Source organism: Callithrix jacchus, chromosome 9 (assembly GCF_049354715.1).
Source record: "Callithrix jacchus isolate 240 chromosome 9, calJac240_pri, whole genome shotgun sequence".
NCBI classification, from domain to species: Eukaryota; Metazoa; Chordata; class Mammalia; order Primates; family Cebidae; genus Callithrix; species Callithrix jacchus.
Window position 1 is genome coordinate 121,863,021 of NC_133510.1, and position 19,219 is coordinate 121,882,239.

The 19,219-nt window shown below is 46.1% G+C and overlaps 2 long non-coding RNA genes across 2 annotated transcripts; one reads left to right on the plus strand and one right to left on the minus strand.

Moving 5' to 3' along the window:
- Positions 1–11,332: 11,332 nt before the first annotated feature.
- LOC118144361 (uncharacterized) lies at positions 11,333–14,671 on the minus strand. The gene is made up of 2 exons (XR_013522408.1): positions 14,469–14,671; positions 11,333–14,273 (listed from the first exon to the last, which is right to left on the minus strand). It is a non-coding gene; the product is annotated as an uncharacterized LOC118144361 (long non-coding RNA).
- Positions 14,211–15,329, plus strand: LOC144577794 (uncharacterized). Its single transcript, XR_013522409.1, has 2 exons — positions 14,211–14,592; positions 15,056–15,329. It is a non-coding gene; the product is annotated as an uncharacterized LOC144577794 (long non-coding RNA).
- Positions 15,330–19,219: the final 3,890 nt, after the last annotated feature.

Sequence of the window (19,219 nt, forward strand, 5' to 3'; positions counted from 1 at the left end):
GAAATGATAGCTGGCATTATGATTACTTTTCCTCATATCCCCTCTGCCTATCCAAGATCCTGACCTACAGTTCTTACCCTATAAAATATGTGAATGAACACATTTCTTTATAAGTCTTTCTCAAAGAGTGGTCTATCAACCATATGTACAAGAACCAAGCAAGGGAACCTATTAAAATGCATATCCCTGAGCTCTCTAGCCCAACCCTCCTGAACTTTGAGGGTAGGAGCTCAAGAATCTGAATTTTAAACAGTGTGAGGGTAATTCTTATACACACTACATTTTTAGAATCACTCGGAGTAAATGCAATGCAGAGATGAAGGACACTGATTATGGAACTAGATTTTCTGGGTCCACAACAACAAAGCTGTGTAACCTTTGGCAAGGTATTTAACCTAACTCTGCCAAAGTTTTCCCCTCTGAAACATGGGCATGGTAATAATAGTAGCCATAATATAGAGTTCTTTTGGAGACATGTATATAGTAGATATATGTATTTAGTAAGTATACATGCACACACACGATAGCTGATAGCTGTTCTAAGTTATACATCTGGCATACAGTGAGTCTTAGTTATTATATTCTGTTTGCAAGCAACCTCTGTGAATAGTCAGTTCACGTGAATTTCACCAGGGGGCTTTTGAGATTGCTTCAGAGGTCTCCTTGCTTGACAGCCTTGCTTCACTCTGTGTGCACAGCTGTTCTCAAGACATGAACCTTAGTCAGAGAGAGGATGAACCCAAAATGAGCCTCGAGCGCTTGCCCTGCTGCTGCTACTGCTGGTAGGAAAATAGCATTCGCTCTGCTCTTTGAAGAGTTCCTCTGGCAGATGTGCATACAGCTGTTCCACCTCCTTCCTGCAGGCAGAGAGCAGGCATATGCTGCCAAGAGTTTGGGAAAGAGTGCCATCACCAACTCACACAAGCAATGCCTGCAATGTGTGAGGTCATGGGTGAGCGACATCTCTTAGTTTGAGCTACCTCTAGAGGGAGAACTTGAGGTGGGAAATCCCCAAGAGGGGAGAATTTCTAGGAGTGGAGGAGGGAAAGAGGAGGCAATCTGGAAGGGTGGGGGTGGCTAGGATACACAAGGTTTTTTGGTTGAGTTTAGTTCTGACAACAATGTCTTGCTGTGTGACCTTGGGAAAGTCACGTTACCTCTCAGATTCTTATTACAAGATGACCAGCACAGTATAGCGGAGTGAGCAAAAGATGTGGAGCACAACCCATGTAGGTTGGAATCCTGGCTTTACCCATACCAGCTGTGTGACCTTGGACAAGGTGTCTTCACTTCTTTATATTCTTCATTTTCTCTAAAGAAAGATGGGGTGTGGAAATATTTGTCCTACGTGCTCAACAGGTTTACTGCAAAGATGAAGTGACTTGATGGATGTTCAAATACATCCAAAAATATGAAACACTACAGATGAGTGAGGTTTCATCCACTCCATCCGTGGAAACTTGACTCTCATCCCCCTGAGCCTCGGGCAGTATTGTGTGGGCGCAAAGAATTTTAGACAAGTTGCCAGAAGAGGGGTTGCCTTGTTATGGGTGCTGCCTGCAGAATGATTAGGTTTCAACACACAGCTCATTCCATTTGCAAACAGCTCCAGGCATTGGCAGAGGAGAAGGACATGGCTTTCATCCATCATGATAATCCCTCCTTTTAGGAGGAAGTTTGGTGCTATGGTTGAGCATAAGAGGCATAAGATGGGCTTATTTCAAATCCCAAGTCTATCACTTATATCTTTGTGACTTTGGGAAAAATCACTTCATCTCTCTGAGCCTCAGCTTCCTTTTCATGAAAATGGAATAATCATGCCTACCTGATAGCATTATGGAGGATTGAAAGGGATAAAGTATATATAAAATATTTTGCCTAAGGTATTGTACTAATAGATTTTCAATGGACAAATGCTAGTTTTTATTTATTTATTTTTTGAGTCTGAGGAAAGGACAGCCTTCGTAGAGTTGACAAGTGATCCCACAGCCACGGAAGCAGATATTTCATCAGCTGGAAATGAGAGGTATGTTCGAAAGAGCCCCAGACTCAGGATCACTGTGGCTGGAGGTTGAAACCCACTGTTGTTGCTGTGTGATTTTCAGATGTGTCCCTTCCCTTCTCTAATTTTTAATTGTCACATCTGTAAAATGGGAGTAAGCAGCCTTAATCTGTCTCAGAGGATTGTTATGAGGCTCAGATGTACAAATTCATGAGAAAGTGCCTTGTAAATTTGAAAGGTGCCATATAGCTGAAGAGAGGGAGCTATTGTATATGACAGCTGCATACCATGTTGCCACCATAGACTTTCTGTTCTTTACCATTCTAAAGCTGTTGAGCCAGGCAGACTAGGCCAAATGGAATTTGGCTTCTGAAATCCTGAAGCCTGAAAGTCCTCTATTTCTGGAGTCTGGATCTCTGAAAGTGGAGGACTGCCCTAGCTACAAAGCTCCACCCTCCTCTGATGACATCACAGAGTAGAACCCATCACTCCAAGTTTCTTAAAGCTCTTCCCACTGGCAAATTTATTAATACCTGATTAGCTGAGCCAAGACTGTCCAACCCCTTGAGGGCATACTACAAACTGCCACCCATTCTGCATCCCACACTCTCATTCTCAGGGCCCTATGAGGAAACAGAAAGATGAGAGTTTAAAGAAGACTTAGTGAAAGTACTACTCACAGAGGGGCAGGCAAGGTTGGGAGAACCAATGAGGGATGTTGAGGCACCAAGAAACTAGCAATAGTTGGGGGCTGTTACCACCCCTAGGCTTAAATATGCAGAGAGGAGTGGGCCCACCAGAACTTGGTGACAGGTAGAACCAGGGAGGAAGCCAGCAGGAGCTGTAGTCAAGAAGGACTTGGCCGTGGCTGGCTGAATGCAGTGGCTCATGCCTGGTAATCCCAGCACTTTGGGAGGCTGAGGCATGTTCAGGAGTTCTAGACCAGCCTGGCCAACATGGTGAAACTAAAAATATAAAAATTAGCTGGGCATGGTGGTGCATGCCTGTAGTCCCAGCTACTTGGGATGCTGAGGCAGGAAATCCACTTGAACTCGAGAGACAGAGGTTGCAGTGAGCCAAGATCACACCATTGCACTCCAGCCTGGGTGACAGAGCGAGAGTCTGACTCAAAAAAAAAAAAAAAAAAGGACTTCACCACAGCTGGAGCTGAGGCTAGGGGCAGTAGGGTTGGAGAGAGAAATACTTGGAACTCCCTTCCAGCTTTCTAATCTTTTCTGGTGACTCCTGTTAGTCAAACCCACTGGGAAGCCACAAGCCTGTTGATATCAGCCATATAGGCCAGCCTCTCGGGACCTGGGGCAGTACAGAGCATGGCAGAGAGTGGATCTGGCTGGGGGAGTGCCACAAACAGAGAATAACCAGTCCATTCCCAAATGTATCCCCGCTCACTTGCTCTGTTGGGCCCCCGGACCGTGCGTGAAATGTCCATTCTCCACTTTTTCAGAGCAGTGTTATCTCTGTCAGGGACTCTTAAGAGAGCTGAACACAAGAAAATTAAACTTTTGAGAGAGGTTGGGGTGCTAAAAGCAAAATGCAGGCAGAGTTGGAATGCTTCAGTCGCAGGCTGGGCAGTGAGCTCCAGGAAGGTAAGGAGGTCGATAAACACGGTGCCCCACTCTTTCCAGGACTGCTCTTGCTTTTTCGTCTTTCCTTGCTGCTTGGGGGGCATTTAATATTCTTGGCAACAGCATAGTGATTAAGAGCATAGCTTTGGAGTCAGACCTGGCTCTTCCACGCCTGACTGTAAACTTGGGCGTTTTGTTAACCTCTCTGAATGTTGGGTCTCTCATCCATAAAATAGGAATAAAGCTACTTCATAGAGTTGTTACCAGGATTGAAGGATATGCTAAAAACAAAGGATCTGGCCACCTAGTAGACTGTCGGGAAGTGATAGTTGAACTATTACACAGTTAGTAGAGCATGATCTTCCCTGGTGGACTTACATGGCTGGGGTGCAGCCCCCACCTCAGCATCCTTGCCTCTGTCAGATGCGTGCTGCTGGCCCTGTGCCCCCAAGAAAGGCTGTTTGTCTGGCTCAGTCTGCAGAGCTCTTGGCAGGGAGGCTGGGAGAATGCAAATACACTCTTATCTGAGCAGCTGCAGCTGCTTCCTTCCTTGAGTCCATCACCAGGAATAAGGGCAGGCTCTGAGCCCCCCAGGATGCCTCAGGCTTCTTCTGGCCCTGCTGAATCTATAATATCAACAATAATATCCAGGAATACCATGGGCTTTTCCATTTGCAAAATGTTTTGATTTTCATCCTCCTGTTGTAGCCTCCCAATGGTCCTGAATTTTTATCACCTACCGTATTCTACAGAAGAGGAAAACCAAGGTCAGAATGGCCAAGAGAGTTGCCCAAGGTCACACGGCTAATTGTTGGCAGAATGAGGATTAGAACCCATGCAGTTTAACACCAGAGTTAAAGTTCATTGTGTTAGGTAGGGTGCTTCTGGCTGCAAGTAATAGAATGTTTCAATATGTTTAAAAAAGACCTTCGTAAAGTTTGTAACAGGTAGTCTGGAGGTCATTTGGTTCTGTGGTTAGTCAACATTCCAATGATGTCATCTGACTTGGATTCTTTCCATCTCTGAGTTCATGGGAATTACCCTCAGGTCAGCTCCTCTCTTTTTTTTTTTTTTTGAGACGGAGTTTTGCTCTTGTTACCCAGGCTGGAGTGCAATGGCATGATCTCGGCTCACCGCAACCTCCACCTCCTGGGTTCAGGCAATTCTCCTGCCTTAGCCTCCTGAGTAGCTGGGATTACAGGCACGCGCCACCATGCCCAGCTGATTTTTTGTATTTTTAGTAGAGACAGGGTTTCGCCATGTTGACCAGGATGGTCTCGATCTTTTGATATTGTGATCCACCCGCCTCGGCCTCCCAAAGTGCTGGGATTACAGGCGTGAGCCACTGCGCCCGGCCGGCTCCTCTTAAGGTCACAAAGTGGCTGCTGTGATTCCAGGTGTCACATGCAGCTACAACATCCAGGGAAGATGAGAAGCCTGCTCTTAATTATGTGGCCTGGACTTCTGCCTCCTGACTGTGCGGTGCATTATGTCTGAGCTGACATGCCATGGGCACTTCCAGCCTGGATCTGTGATGCTGGAAGCTTCTCCTGATGACAGGCTCTTCCCAGTCTGCCACTCTTGTGACAGCTCCAGGACAACAGCTGCATGAGCCACTTAACAGGGAGGCTCAGAGGACTCCCAGGTGTCACTGTCCCTGGCCCTTTAGGGGAAAGAAAATGCCACCAGATACTTGGTGTTCAATGAGGAAGGCTGTGGTCTTTAGGCCCCTCCACGCTAGGTTCAGATAGCACTGACCATCTGGAAAGAAAGAGGTGGACTTTGTGCATGGCATGTTTATTGTGGAATAGCTTGTTCCTTCAGCAAACACTTTTTTGGCGAAAAATATTCCAAAAAAAAAAAAAAATTAAGAGAATTCATTTTCATTGTTTACATGCATTTCATCATTAAAAAAATTTTTTTTAAGGAAATAAATTCTCTTTTCATTAAAATTGTTTTATATATGAATGTGTTTATTGGGAACAGAACAAAGCTGATGAGAAACAGCTGAACAAATGTGGTTTTAAAAATGTTACATAATGAAAGAGAAGGAAACAGGGACAAAAATTAAATAGAATAATGCATGTGACAGAGAAGTCTGGGTCCCCCACATACTTAACAACAAGAACATCCATAAATGTTGACACTCATGCAGGGAGGAATTAGGGGCAGTTATCAAGGACTTTCTATGTGACAAGCACTTTGCAAAATGACCTATTTCATTTTTAAAATCTCAACACAGCTCTACAAGGGAAGTGTTTTATTATGCTGCTTTTAAAGAGGAAGTGCTAGAGGTCTGAAGAAGTGAAATGACTTACAGAGTGTTTCAGCTAAAACCTGGTAGTGCTGGTATTTGAACACCCACCCAGGCAGAGGTACCACTGCTGCTCTGATTTATCAAGGCAGGAGGCATTCCAGCTTGTCCAGCTTGCGAATTCTCAGGGTCTTTCAAGAGCCTTTTGTGAGGTGCATCCCTATTCCTGTCTGGACTCAGCTGGCTCCTCTCTATCCATGAAAAATTTGATGTTTGACTTCCTGTTTGTACTTAAAAACAGGGCTGACTCTGGAGCTGTATTTTATTTAAGCCAATAAATAAAATTTTAGAGGGGTGAGTTTTGGAGGGGTGGAGGGGAGGTGCTGGGAAAGCCTGCAGGGAGTAAACCTTTTCTGCCTCTACAGCTTTTGGAAAGGAGACAAGGAGTATGTTCCTGTGGCAATCAAGAAAGATAACAATGAGCATGCACTGAGTCTCTCCCAAGTGCCAGCTACCGTTATCTGGAGTGTGGTTTGAGCATCAGGATTTTTAAAAGCAATGAGGAGAAGCCAAGAGGCATACAGAGCTAGCTGAAGGTGCTCAGAGGAAGAAAACACGAGGACCGAGGGTGTTTGGGGCAGGAGGTAAAGTCAGTCTGTGAACAGGCAGTCTCTCTGACCACGTGGTGGTCATGCATCTTTTTCTGCTTTCAACAACATCAGAGACTAGCGTCTGGCTGCCACTGCATAGAAACTCTTAGCCTATTTCCTGGAGAGCATGCTTGTGACCATCAGAGTCAAGCTTCATAGTTCTTTTGAGGTGTAGGCTTGCGGAGATACTTTTTGGCAGGCCAAGTAATTTTTATGGAAGAAACTGGGCTTGATGGATTGCTCAAACTTTGTTACCCAAACGGGCAGAAAAGCTGAAGTGGAACCAAAAAACACGCTCAGTTCCCCATGTGTTCCTTTGTGTGTGGGAGTATGTAGGCATGAATGCAGGCAGGGAGGATGAACACATGAGGGGCACGTGGATGAATGTGTGATGGTTGTAGGGACATTGCATGTATGACTTTGGGAATATCTTAGGCATATGTTTATGTATGTTTGTGTGTGTTGATCCATGCATGCATATGCAGACCACAAAAGTATATCTCTGTGTGTCTGTTGAGGATGTCTGTGGTTGAGTTTATGAGATGAAACTTGTGCACCTATAGGTACATGGAAACAAAAGCATACGCATGTGAGAAAGTATCTGAAGTGTTTGTATTTATGCGTATGAATTAGCCACTGCCATAATAATGCTGTGTAACAAACCACCCCAAAGCTTAATGTCTTACAACAATTAGCACCAATCCTGGGGTTGGAAAACTTTTTCTATAAAGGGTTCAGATGATATCATTTTAGGCTTTGTTGACCATGTGGTATCTATTGAAACTATTCAACTCTACCCTTGTAAAGTGGAAGCAGCTGTAGACAATACATAAAGGATGGGCGTGGCTGTGCTCTATGAAACCTTTACTTACAAATATAGGAAGAGTTTAGATTTGGCCTATACGCTGTAGTTTTCTGATCCCTGGTCTAGTCTCATGCTTCCAGGTTTGTAGTTTGTGGTTAATCTAGATTGGACTCATGTGGGTGGCTCTACTTTGGGCTGTGAGTCCATCTGGGCTGCTGTACACACTGCACATGAAGTTTCGATCTGCTCTGTGTCCATCTGGGGGTCCTGGCTGAAGAGGCATGCTCTATTCCTGGCAGATCATTGGAGACCGAGAGAACAACCCAAAGCTTACAGACGTATTTAAACCCTCTTTGGATAACCATCTGCTAATGTTTCATTGGCCAAAGCAATTGCGAGGCAATTGTGTGACGCAGGGCATAGACATATGGTTTTAATGCAAAGAGGGTGCAAAGAATTTATTTATTTTTTTTTTTTGAGATGAAGTTTCACTTTTGTTGCCCAGGCTGGGGTGCAATGGTGTCATCTTGGCTCACTGCAACCTCTGCCTCCTGGGTTCAAGCAATTCTCCTGCCTCAGCCTCCCGAGTAGCTGGGATGACAGGTGCCCGCCACCACGCCTGGCTAATTTTGTATTTTTAGTAGAGACAGGGTTTCACTATGTTGGTCAGGCTGGTCTTGAACTCCTGACCTCAGTTAATCCACTGCCTCGGACTCCCAAAGTGCTGGGATTACAAGTGTGAGCCATTGTACCCAGTCAAGAATTTTCAAACAACGATGCAAAATACTGCAACATGTATAAAGGCATGTGTGAAACTGTGTGTGGTGGGGTGTATGTTAGAGAATGTTTTGTGTGTGTGGTTTTTAGAGGATGCATTTGTGGCCACATGTGCAACTGAAGTTGCTACTGTGTATAACACACAAGCACAACTAATAGAACTGATTGTAAAGCACTTCAGTGACTGAAGTGAGGAGGACATTTAGAAGATGCCATGTGCTTGAGAGACCATGTATGTGTGTGGCTCTGGGTGTATATGCATGACTATAAAATGTCTTCAGATACGTGTGTATGTGTGTGAGAGAGATATATATGCTGGCATGTGTGTTGGGGGGTGCATGTGGATATATACACACAGCTGTAAAGATGTTCTTGGATGTATATATGTGCAGGGTAATGAGTATGTATGTGGGGTATATATGTTAGGGGGCATGTGTCAGGGGTGCATATGGGAGCACCTGCATGCTTCTCAGGAGTGTGTGTGCATATATTGGTTGGGGGGAGAATGAGGGCAGAGAGTAGGAGTGAGAGACGAGAGATGGCACACACCCCCCTTCCCCTGGCACGGTCTCAAAAACCACTCCAATCTCACAACGTGAGTTCTTTGTAGCTAAGATTAATTTTCTTATTTAGCATTTATGTGGCACTTTGGATCTGCAAAGTGCTTTACAATCAGTTTTATTAGTTGTGCTTGTGTGTTATATATAGCAGCAACCTCAGCTGCACCCAGATACCGTCTCCAGAGATGTGAACTGAACAAGACAAACTTTATCCTCTTCTTCAAGCTTTGCTCATTTCCTGAGACGTCAGCTTTTTTCGTGTGGGGGCAAATGTGAAAGTGGATTGGTGATGGTGATGCTTGGAGGTGCTAATGCGAACCTGCTTTCCAAGGCTTTCCCTTATCTGATGAGAAATCACTGATTGTAACCACTAGATTACCTGCTTGAGGGGCTATTTGCAAGGCTAGTTTAAAATGACTTTCATTTCTTGTGTTAATGCACTTGTTTCTTGTATTTGTCCTCATTTAAACTCCTTGCAACGTGGCTACTGACCTGCCCCATTGCAAGGGTGTGAGTTTCCCCTAAAGCAGACTATGCAACAAAGACGTAGGCACAAAGAATCCATTAGGGAGGCGATTCCGGGAAGCATAAGCCAATAAAAGGTGGGGTGTTGAGCAGTTACTGCTGTGAGCAACTGGAGCTTAATTCTGCTGAGAAGCCAGGCTTCAGAAACTTTTCCTTAGAGAACTGAGAAACGAGGGTACTTATCTACCCGCTCCCACACCAGACTGGTTAGCGGTTGTCCCCCAGGATGTTAACTCCCCTACACATCTCAGTTGAGACTACTTGAGGCCAAGTAAGCTTCTCTGGAGTTGGAGAAAGTCCTCAGGTGAAGAGGATAACCAGACATAGTTGTTCAAGGTGGGAAATTTCTGCATGGGGGAATTATCTGCTGCAGCTGCTGATAAATTCACACGGCCCAAAGGCAGGGTTAGGGATCAACAGTGTCTGTCATGCCCTCCAGCACCCTAGTGAAATCTTTTCTTTTTTTTCTTTTTTTTTTTTTTGAGATGGAGTTTTGCTCTTTTTACCCAGGCTGGAGTGCAATGGGCAATCTCGGCTCACCGCAACCTCCGCCTCCTGGGTTCAAGCAGTTCTCCTGCCTCAGCCTCCTGAGTAGCTGGGATTACAGGCACGCGCCACCATGCCCAGCTAATTTTTTTTTGTATTTTTAGTAGAGACAGGGTTTCACCATGTTGACCAGGATGGTCTCGATCTCTTGACCTCGTGATCCACCTGCCTCGGCCTCCCAAAGTGTTGGGATTATAGGCGTGAGCCACTGGGCCCGGCTCTAGTGAAATCTTTTCTCAAGGTTGTAAATTCCATGAGCGGGTCCTTGGCTCAGTGTCCTCACCCTTTGCAGCAATTGACTGTCCGGGGACTCTGTGCCATCCTGGTTTCTCTTTCTCTCTCCAGCTGCTCCTTCTCTATTTCTCTTTTTTTTTTCTTTTCTTCAAATGTGGATATTTTCCAAATATCTCTTTATTTTTTCCTTCCCCATACTCAGGCTCACCAACATCCTATATGATGCACCATATTGAAAGCTGTAATCATCACCCCTTTTTCCAGTGCCTAGTCCTGTATTAGCACTGCCTCATCGAAACAGTCATCAGTTAATCACTTGAGCAACTCAAACTCAGCATTTCCAAATCTAACTCACCATATTCGACCTCCTCCTCCTCAAATCAGCCGCAACCTTGCTTCCCAAGTGTGTTTCCGGGCCAGTCTCATCAGCATCACCTGGGAGCTTGTAGCTGCAGACTCACAGGCCCACTGCAGACCAACTGAATCAGGATGTGTGTTTTTAATAAGCCCCTGGATGATTCGTGTGCATATTAATGTTTGATAAGCATTGGTCTACACTATTGATTCTCTTGGTTTCTATTAATGGCACCAGGGTTTTTCCAGTTACTCAGTCTCTCAAGCTTTGCAATCACTTGAATCCTAGGAGTAAGTATCCATTAGCTTTCTCTAGCTCAGGATTTTTGTGGGATCTGGGTCTCAGACAACAAGTAATAATAATAGTATAACTGGTATTGATATGTGTCAGTTGAATAAGTCCATGACAATACCATCACACCTACAATTTCACTTCAATAAATATTTATAGAGCTGGTCTATGGTTGGTTCCACGCTAAGCTGTGATGGTGTGATATTGAACCAAACTCAGTCTTTACCCTTGAGGAGTTCACAGTTCAGAGGAAGTGGTCACAGATAGACACAGAACGAAGAAGCAGAGATGCCCTGGAAACCAAGAAATGCTGAAAACCCTGCAGGGTCAGAGGAGAGTCTGAAAGGAACCAGAAGGATGAGCAGACCCAGCTAGGGAAGCTGGGAAAAAGAAAGGGCTTTGGGCAGAGGAATGGATTGTGCACATAGTGGGCTGGGATTGGGGCAGGGTACACTGGACGACTCTGCCCTGTTTGTGACTTGGGGGCAAATCACCGTACCTCTCCTGTCTCTCTTGTCTCAACCCTTAACATGCAAAAAGTAGTGCCTACTCCTCAGGGTCATTGTGAAAATTCAGTCAAAATCAGTACATTTCAGAACTGTAACTACTTGGTCCTCATAAATATTGATTGAATATAAATTGTCAGCAACTGCAGCTTGTACCTTAATTATGGAAATAATAATCATGGTAGTGGATTGAATGGTGGCTTCCCCCCTCCCCCAAAAGATATGTCCCCATGTCAAATCATTTGAACCAGGGCATGCAGTTTTATTTGGAAAAAGGGTCTTTGCAGGTATAATTAAAGACTTCAAAGATGAGACCATACTGAATTACCTGAGTAGGCACTATATTCAATGTTAAGTGTCCTAACAAGGAAAGGAGAGGACATGGGACAGGATGGAGGTCACATGAAGGTGGAGGCAGAGATTGGAGTGATTTAGCCACAAGCCAACCAAATGCCTGGAGCCACCATAAGTTGAAAGAGGCAGGAAAGGGTCCTCGCCTAAAGCCTTTGGAGGGAGCATGGCCCTGTTGACATGCTGATTTTGGATTTCTCCAGAACTATGAGAGAGTAAATTGCAGTGATTTTAAACCATGAAATTTGTGGTAATTTATACAGCAGTGGCAAGAAACTGATACACATAGTTATGGATTTTTGTACATTCTCTACCCGTCAGGTGGGGATTCCTCCTCAATGATGTTTTGAAGTAATGCCATTATGCCCATTTTATAGATAAGGACTCCTGAGGCTCATGGAGGAGAAGCAATTCTTGCTTGGTCATTCATTCACTGAATATTGACTGACCTCTTAGCTAACCAGACACTGAGGGACAGAGTCATGGGTAAAGGTTTGCCGAAGTCTGAGGGTTTATAAGTTTAGAGAAGGAATAACCATCTATACCGGGTTGAATGGTGCCTCCTCTCCCCAAACTCATTTCTGCCTTGGGCTTCAGAATGTGACCTTATTTGTGAAATGGGTGAGTTCTCTGATTCCCCTCGCAGGATGTGTGGACTTCAGAATGTGACCTTATTTGTGAAATGGGTGAGTTCTCTGATTCCCCTTGCAGGATGTGTGTGGACTTCAGAATGTGACCTTATTTGTGAAATGGGTGAGTTCTCTGATTCCCCTTGCAGGATGTGTGGACTTCAGAATGTGACCTTATTTGTGAAATGGGTGAGTTCTCTGATTCCCCTTGCAGGGTGTGCCACAGAGGTGTGGGTTGCCTGTTCAGTCACCCCGCAGCTCAAACCCCTAGGGTAATTATGCAGATGGGCAGCTGCAGAGGCTGTGCAAGTGTTTTGGGCTCTTGGCCCCACAGGAATGTGTAGGGGTAGGTGCTTGGAACCCCAGTGTTAAAAAGCTCTTTCAGCTTTGACATCTGCAGGCATCTTGAGTATTAATCAGCTCAATGGACCCTCTGCCTTATCAGAAGGGCAAAGGGCCAGTGTGACAGCTTTCTATATCCCGAGCTCTTGCCCAGTGTCCCAGAAGGACTGGATCACACGAGGGCTCGAAGGATGAATGCAAGGTTTTATTGAGTGGTGGAGGTGGCTCTTAGTGAGATGGATGGGGGGCCTGAAGGCAGGGGGATAGAGTGGGAAGGTGATCTTCCCCTGGAGTCGGGCTGCCCAGCCACTGGATTCTTCTCTGACCACCCCCAGCCAAACTCCTGTTGGCATCCAGACATCTCTCCTCTTCTCTCTTTCTCCGCCACATTGTTCTGCCATCCATCTGCTTGCCTCCTTGTCTCCTTGCCTGCTGGTCTGCTCTGGAACTTGGGGTTTGGGGTTTATATGAGGGCAGGATATAGGGTATGGCAGGCCAAAAGGCAATTTTTGGGGCTTGAAAACAGGAATTCCTGTTCTCATTTAGGGCCTCAGGTATCCAGGCTTGAGGGAGGGGCCTTTACCAGGGAACCACCCTCTTCTACCCAGTGTTTCCCTGACTCCTTCCTGTCCGTATCATTTGGAAATAATCATGACAGATAGATATAATCAAGTTAAGAGAGGTCATCCTGGATCAGGGTGAACCCGAATCCAGTGACTGGCATCTTTATAAGATGAGGGAAATTTGGACAGAGGGACATGGGGAGAAACCCATGTGACCATGGGCAGAGATTAGAGTGATGTGTCCACAAGCCAAGGAATACCAAGGATGCTGACAGCTAGCAGAAGCTGGAGGAGACAAGGAAAGATCCTCCCCTGTAGCCTTCAGAGGGAGCGTGGCCTTCCACACATCCTGACTTGCAACTTCTAGCCTCTAGAACTGGGAGACAAGGCATACGTGTTGTTTTAAGCCATCCAGTTTGTGGTCATTTGGTATAGGAGACCCTGGAAACTTAGACGACATTTAAGAAATATACATGATTGTACGCGTGGAAAGTGCAGCTTAGGGGGTTGTGGGAACCTGGGAAGGGGAATGGAGGGATAGGCAGGGAAGCTTCCTCCAGGAAGGCGTGCTGGAGCTGAGATTGAGGGTCAGGTTGGAGTTAGTGTGCAAAGAGGGGAGGGAACTCTGGGCCAGAGGGAAGAGCAGATGCCAAGCCTCTGTGGTTTCAGAAGGACCTCGGTGCTGAAAGAGTGGAAGGTCAGAGCACAGAGGGCACAGGTCGGCAGTGGTGGAGCCAGAGCTGCACGCCAATTGTGACTCGTTCTAGGCCCGGCGCTTTGGGTCCTGGGTTCTCCTCCTGGGGCTGCTGGGTCTGTCTGTCTGTCTGTCTGTCTGTGTGTTCTTCGCTGGCTGGGTCTGTTCATCCTTTGCGTTCATTCCAGAATCCTCTGATCCCCGCCACTGCCCACCACGTGGGGTGTTTGAACACGAATTTGGAGGTCCTTGTTTGTCCTTGAACGCAGTGGGGAGTGGAGGAGGGCACCGGGAAGAGACACAAAAGCGCTTTGTGCGACAGCGCCAACAGCCTCTCCGCCCAGAGCCTGCTTGGCGGTGAATGGGCCGCGGACAAAAGCGTCCCCTCCCGAGTACCTGTAATTGGAGCGTCCACGTGCGCGGGCGCTGCTGAAATGCAAGGGACAAAAGGGAGAGGAATGGCCGCATCTTCCGGCTGCCCGTTGCCATGGTTTCCGCGGGGCTGGTGACGGGGAGGGCGGTTACCAGGCAACAGGAGAGGGAGATCAAGACAAAGGGAGCCCGGGAGAGGGAGAGGTCTGGGGCAGCTGTGAGTGCCCGTGCCTTGAGGTGGGGTGGAGACGGAGGAGGGTGCAGGAGAGACGCGGAGGACAGAGGGAGTCGGAGAGGGGAGAGACGGAGGAGACGAGAGAGACAGAGAGCAGGGAGAGGCACAGAGAGAGAAAGAAGAAAGAGCGCCACGTTAAAAATCAGCTAACAGAGGCCCATAGAGACAAACAGAGACATTCATTCACTTACTGTGTGCCAGGCCTGTGTGCCTCTGGAGACAGGGCTATTAGCAAGAGAGACACCATCCCTGACCTGAGAACTCAGAGACCTAGGGAGAAAGAGCCAGAGGAAGATGCTCCCCGGCCTCCCCTGGGTGAGTGGGGGCTCCCTCTCCAGGCCAGTGCCTCCCGGAAGCTGGTGACTTCAGGGCCAGGCGTGCTCAAAGCCACTCTACCCTTCCCCCTAACTTTGGGTGGTGTCCACAGGCAGCTCCGCTCCCAGGAGGCTGTTGGACAAAGTGACTTCCGGTGGAACAAGGCTCCATCTCTCTCTGGCAGCTCTGCTGTGGTTTGCCGACTATGATGCTTGAATTTCCTGCTATTACAGTGATCGTGGACAAGTTAATCATTTAGTAATTATACAGCGACAAAATGCTGTTAAGCGTGTTGCTCAATTGCTCCTGTATGCTAATGGTCAGCACTCCTACTTTACAAGAGTGGAAACTGAGGTTCTGAGAGATGAAATGTCTTACCTAATGTCACACAACTACTCAGTGGCAAAGCCACTAAGGTGATCTCTAGCCTGATGTTCTTCCTTCTGCTTGTATCCCTGTCTAGGCCAAGGCTTATTTGTTTACAAGGAACAGAAGCCTACGCAAATTAACTCTAGTGAAATGGGGGATTTATGAGAAGGACATTAAAGAGACTCCTGAGACCCAAGGGCAGGAGTCGGAGCTGGTTTTCACACGAAACTCCACTGGGCACTACAGAGAGCTCAAAAGTCATGGAGACTATTCTTTTTCTGTCTTTCTGAGACAGACTGTCTGGTGGCTCTATTCTGCTTCAGTCTGCACACTGGCTCAGTTCCAAAAAATGCCAAAGTGACCTTCAAGGAAGTCTCCTTTCTTTTCCAGTTTAAATTTTCAAGAGACAGCCTGATTGGCTCACTTAAATCAAATGTACAGTTCTGATCCCATCAATTCTGGCCAAGGGTCAGGCCCCTAGCATACACCATGAGTGGCCAGTTGACTTGTGGTCACTTCTTCAGTAGGAGTTGCCAAAACAGGTTCTGTGGATGGGACAGACACTGCGAGTTATCCATGTAAATTCACTCACTTCCGTCCTGGGGATACCAAGAATAACCTTGCTTGCCTTCCAGGGCTGTTGTAAGGAGCTCACACTTATCGAAGGAGTTTGCAAAGTGTTCAGTGCCACAGAAAAGCAAGTCCTTACTTAGGTGGTGTCTGGATGACAAAACCGTATTGTCTGTGTTCACCTCCTTTGCCAAGATCATGGCCTGAGGCCAATGGGGCAGCATGCAAGAAAATTGTTATTGACAAAGGAGTGAAGAAAGGGAGAGTTCAGAAGATAAGTGAGCTAAAGCGTGTGCCATGATGAAATGAAAATGAAGAGGAGGATGTAATTCCTCCATTCTCACCCATTTAATAAGCCCCATGGCCTACAATATGCAAGGAACTATACCAGATGATGGAGATACAGTGGTGAAAAAGACATGGCCTCTGTTCTCCGGGGACTCAAAGGGGGCGAGGTTACCAGGCACATAACCTGCCAGATACTATGTATTTTAAGATGTGCTTTGAGAGGGATGTAATGGATCAGAGGAGGTGACTTAACCCAGCCAGAAGCACCAAGGAAGGTGTTGTACCGAACTCCTGTCAACAGCTCCAACCAAAATGGCAGTGTGCTCTGGAGACAGTGAATGAGACCTAGGGTTTACTGGAGGGACTTACATACAGGGACATTTGATGCTCAAATGATCTCATCTTTGGCTAGTGGAAGACCATTAAAGTTGGTCTTGAGTCCTCTAGAAATAACCCTAATATATCAACAGCTTTCTCATACTTTGGTATGATAATCCTTTCAGACTTATCTTGCACATTTTCTACTTAAAGCCAGAGTCAGCCATTTCTCTAGGGAACTCTGACCTCTTTGAGTGGGAAAATGGTATTTGAGACCATAATCTGAGTGCTGGGAGTGCTCACTGCTCCTGGGTTAGTTATTGGCTCTAGGTATTTTAAGAGGACAGTTAGAAAATGCATAATTTTTAGGAGAAAATACACAATCAGTTCAGACTGATATTTCTCATTCAAAATGAGGATACAGTGTTTTTCCTTTGATTGTATATCTCCTTTAAACTGAAAACGCTGATTTTTTATGACACGAACTTAGGTACATATTGCTTCACTTTACAATACAAATATATCATATTTCGGAATTGCAGTAACCATATTATTACTAAAAATATCATTGAAAAAGATTATCAGCTAGAATTTATTCAGTTTCTGACTTTGTCCCAGGCATGGTGCATATATCATATTGCTTAATCCAAAAGCAAACCGGGAGGGCGGTGAGATTATCATCCCTATTTTACTGATGAGAAAATTGAGGTTTAAGAGGTCACAGAGTTACAAGTCAGTAAGTGATGAAGGCAGCATTTTAATCCCCAGCTGTCTGACTCCATTTCTTTCTACTACTTTGGGTTTTCTTTTTTCCTCTTGTCTTTTGGCATTAACAAGGTACCTGCTCTCTTATTGCATGGGCTACCTGGTTATTTAATACTCCAAAGATGACTTGACATCCATTATTTGGTACTGCATAGAGGAGACAGAGAGAAAAAGAGGGAGAGAGAAAAGGAAGCAGTTTACTTGCTCAGTGTTATTGCTAGAATAGAACGCTTCTTGAGAAACATGGTGGCTCATACTTTCAAAGTGACAGAGTATTGCTTTCAGTTTTATTAGCAGATGAGTTCTGTTTAAAGGTGTTGATTATTTCTCCTCTGCTGCCAGATTGTTTTAAGTGAGGGAAGCAAATGGGAGGAATCCCAGGGCCTTGGGAAAAGGCACAAGCTTGAATGTACTGGAGAAGTTTTATAGGGGTCACTGGCTCCCCACCTTTGGGTGTTTGCTCAAGCTGTTTTCCCAAAATGAAATATCTTTTCTTTTTCACTCTGCTTATGCAAATAATAGTCAAGTTCAGAGACCTAGATTCTTTTTGAACCTTTTCTTGATTTTCCCGGCCTGTCATACTGTTCTCCTCTCTAAACTGCTTGTACTGGGTTGAATAATATTCCCCCAAATTCACATCCTCCTGGAAACCTAAGAATGTGACCTTATTTGAAAATAGGGTCTTTGGAGATGTCATTAGTTAAGAGGAAGTCAAACTGGATAAGGGTGGGTCCTAAATTCAATTATTGGTCTCCTAAGAAGAAGGTGCAAAGACACACAGAAAGAAGATAGCCATTTGAAGACAGAGGTGGAGACTGTAATGACGTAGCCACAAGCCCAGGACTGCTAAGGTTCATCAGTAGCCAGGAGAAGCTAGAAAGAAGCGAGCCAAGATTCTTCCCTAGGGCCTCTGAGGGAACATGGTCCTGCTGCCATCCTGATTTCAAACGTCTAGGCTCCAGAATTGAGAGTTAATACGTTTCTCTTGTTTCAAGGCAGCGGTTTGTGGTAATTGGTTACAGCAGTCCTCGGAGACTAATACAGCACCTAATTCAGCACTGGGGGAGGAGGGCAAGAATGGGAAGTCTGGGATAAATCTTAAAGGATGATTAGGGTCCTCCTGGGACCTAGTGGCCAGTGAGAGGGAACAGGGAAAGATCACTCCAGGAAGCAGGGGCTAAGTCCAGGAGCAGAGAAACCGAACATTTTCCAGGAGCAGAGAAATAGATCAGGGTAGGCACTTGCATGCAGGGGCAGCTTTTCTAGAATGATGCAGGACAAGTGTGAGATGATGCTGGGAAGGTAGGTGAGGCCAGATTGCTCAGGGTCCCAGAGGCCACATGAGGAATGAGGCTTCATGCAGATACCGGGGAGCCCTTTGAGGCATGTGAGCCAGAAAGAGACATAGCAGTCAACCTGAACATGTCTGGAGGTTGCAGAGGGTGGGCTCACTGCAGGAGTGATTTCTTCTCCACATTGACATTCAGTGTGGCGCCTGCAGAAGACATGAAATTTCCTCCTTGGGTGGGGGCCCTGCCTCTGGGTCACCCCCAAGTCAAACCTCCCATGGAGGTGGTGTTCATGGAGATGCGTGTTCCTCCAGCTCCTATCTTGACTCTGTCAGACACTGCCTGGAAGTCCATCCAGCTGGCAGCCACCGACCTCTATTTTGTTGTTTCAGAAGGTTCTCTTTTAATCTATCTAGCCAAGAAAGCTGAGGAGGGGCCTCCCCCTCGCCTCTGCCAGTCCGCAGCCTAGATCCCACTGCTCTCTCTGGTGCACGGAGAGATCCACGCTGCCTCCAAGGAGGAGCAATGAATTATTGTATTATTGTTGTTATTTTAAACTCTCTAGGCTTGCCTTAATTGGCAGTTTCATGACCTCCAGGATGCACCTGGCAAGATCCCAGGATTCCTTCTGGGACGTTGGGGCAGGGAGGTGAAGGGGACAGAGAGCTGCCTGGCCACTGGTTTAGCCCTAACTTTGCCCTCTCCCCCAACATTTCTCTCTAATTCTTGAGTACCTATCCTCCCCACCATCCCCTCACCAGCACACACTTAGATATTGGTCAAGGACCTGGGATTTCATGGTAGGTGGAGGATGTCTGTCAACCTTATAGCTTGACAGAATACATGCCAGAGGTTATGTGAAGAGGGTCTAGAGTCATTCCCCACATTGCCACTTTCTAGCTGTGTGACCTTGGCCAAGTAGAACCTCTACGTGCCTCAGTTTCCAGCTCTGTCAAATGAAGATAAATACCCACCACCTGGGACTCTGGAGATAATTATAGAGGAGAATGCTTATAGAAGGCTTAGAC